A 2,718-nucleotide genomic window follows, 5' to 3' on the forward strand; every position below is an offset into this window, starting at 1 on the left:
ACGGATATACGAATAAAGTTATTCCATAAAGTTTGATTATAAAAGTCATTAATTAAGGTATATAGATATAATTTTACGGATAAAAGTCGAGTATGTTCGATATGTATATGAATAACTGTGTATGATATTCATTTAAATAGGTGATGAATCTTATGGGAGCGTACATAAGTACATGTAAGAATCTAACATATAAGTTTTATAGCTTGTATGTGTGTGTGTGTGGGTGTCTATATATATATATATATATATATATATATATATATATATATATATATATATATAATGACTTAAAAGGGCAATACATTTTTTGATTTGTACACATTTAGTCCTTAAGAAGGCTACTCCGAGTTAGCCGGTAAAAATGACTTAATAGGGTAATATATTTCTCACTTTGTACACATTTAGTCATTAATATTTTTATACACATTTAGTCATTAATATTTTTTTTGTTTCAAAATAAGTCATTTTTGTTTTTGTACTCATTCAGTACTTATGAATGATTTCTTTAGGTTTTTCTCACGACTTCTTACGTGGGATAGTCATATGGTGGTGGGATAGGCTGAGGTGGTCCTACTATATGTGGTAAGCCAAGATACCTAGTGCGGGCCGGCTGTAAGCCGTAGAACGGAGGCTCGAGAAGAGCGATTGGGTTAAGGCGGCATGCCGACAAACCCTGGGTATTCTAGTCCGATTACTGATTGGACCTGTTGCATGTTGGCATTCTAGCCTGATTACTGGTTGGGCCAAGGTATTCCAATCTGATACAATCTTTAAGTATGATTATACTTAAAAAGAAAATACTTTTTGGACTTTTTAAAAGTATTATTATTGCTAATAGCAGAAGACCTGTAACTCTCACCAACCTTATATTGACCCTCAAAACTTTATGTATCTTTAGGAAATCAGTAATCAAGCTTTGAGACAGAAGGTTAGTCATGGATTTGAGGTGACCTAGTTATCTAGTTTTATTTTGTTATATTTCCTCCGTCCCAAGATTATTTCCACAGACAAAAAAACACACAAATTAAGGAAACATTAATTACCACTAATTTTATATACAATAAAATAACAGTTTTGTCCGTCTTTTACATTTAATGTTCCATTAAATGCTTAGTTGGTTAAGTAATAAGGGAGGGGTATTTTGGTAAAAATGTTATTCATTTTTAGAAGTGGTCTATTATTTTGAGACAAACCAAAAAGGAAAGATGAATTATAACTTTGGGACGGAGGGAGTATTTGACTGCATGTTTAAGGCAGCTACTGTAATTTATCATTATCTATAAGAACATTGTATTCAAACTTCAAAATGATATACAACTACTATTTGTTTATCATTGTACTTTTGTTGTATATTCAATTGTTTGTGATCAATGAAATAAGTCGCACAACCCGACATGCTTCGCCGTCTCGGTCGGGGGTGTAACAGACTACTTCAAAACAAAAGTGTGAACATGTCTTTAAAGGTTGAAAACCATTTAGTGAAAAACCAAAACCTAAAACACTGTCGTTTATTTTATTTTTTAAAAATAAAATAAAGTAACTAGTAGGATTCCATTTAACTTGATTCCAGCTTGGTTTGTGCTTATGTAGTATGTACATAATTATTTTTTAATGGCAACCCGCACATCTACTAATCCTACTTCTGAATCTACATATATGTCCACTACGGGACTATGGGACTTACACCTTTAATCTGATATAGTTTTCAAACACTTGCTACTACTAGTCTAGAGACTCTTACCTCGATCTAATGCTTAAGTTGTATATATATGGACCCGTTTTTGCCAACCCCATCCATATTTGCATTCTAAGATATTTGTGATATTTTCAGCAAGCAAAAATCAAGAAATTCATACATCATATACAAACAAACCAAGTTGTGTATGATCTTAAAGGATCAAATATTCTATCCAAATTCTTTTTGGTATTTTGAAACTAAAACAAAATGTTAAGCTAGTCATATTTGCGTGTGGAATCTTAATGTTTTGTATTGTCGACCACTTTCAAACCCATATCCAAAATATATGAACCATAAAAATGCTGATATTAGTTCACGAAAAGGGTCACAAGCTTATCATGTCGTGTCACTCTCTTGAAAAAGAAATGGGTGGAGAGGAGATCTCAAAGGAAAAACAAGGTAAACGTTAAACTCATAATCCATGACTGATGACTGAGTCCTTTTCTTTTCTAATCCATCATACTTCAAACTATTTTCAAGATATTCGTTGGTATATGTTTGTCATATTGTCCTTTTACATAAAATATACTATTTTTTTCTAATTTTTCTTACTTTGTGTGTATATTTTTCATACATCGAAATCCTATTTTTTACAAGGCTTCCTATGAAAAACAGATCCAAAAATATTGAAGCAATCATTGTTTAATTTCAATTGATATTACAAATTTTTTGAAACTGGATTCACATATAATTTACAACATATGAAAACCACCAACTACAAGCTAGTTAGCCGTTTGGCAAAGGGTATACATGCAACGAGCCTCTTCATGGTTGAGCTAGCCACGAATAACGGGCGTGCACACTACCCCGTTGTTCCGTGGTGGCTCATGGTCGTTTTCATTCGTGTTCCGGACAACGGAAGCGCACGGCCAATCGGATTGCGTCGGAGCTTTGTGAACGTTACTAGCCGTTGAACGGCTATTTTGTTAAAAAGAAATAATAATAATTTATAAACAATTTATTTACCTATATAAATACAA

The sequence above is a fragment of the Lactuca sativa genome, chromosome 5, assembly GCF_002870075.4.
Source record: "Lactuca sativa cultivar Salinas chromosome 5, Lsat_Salinas_v11, whole genome shotgun sequence".
NCBI classification, from domain to species: domain Eukaryota; kingdom Viridiplantae; phylum Streptophyta; class Magnoliopsida; order Asterales; family Asteraceae; genus Lactuca; species Lactuca sativa.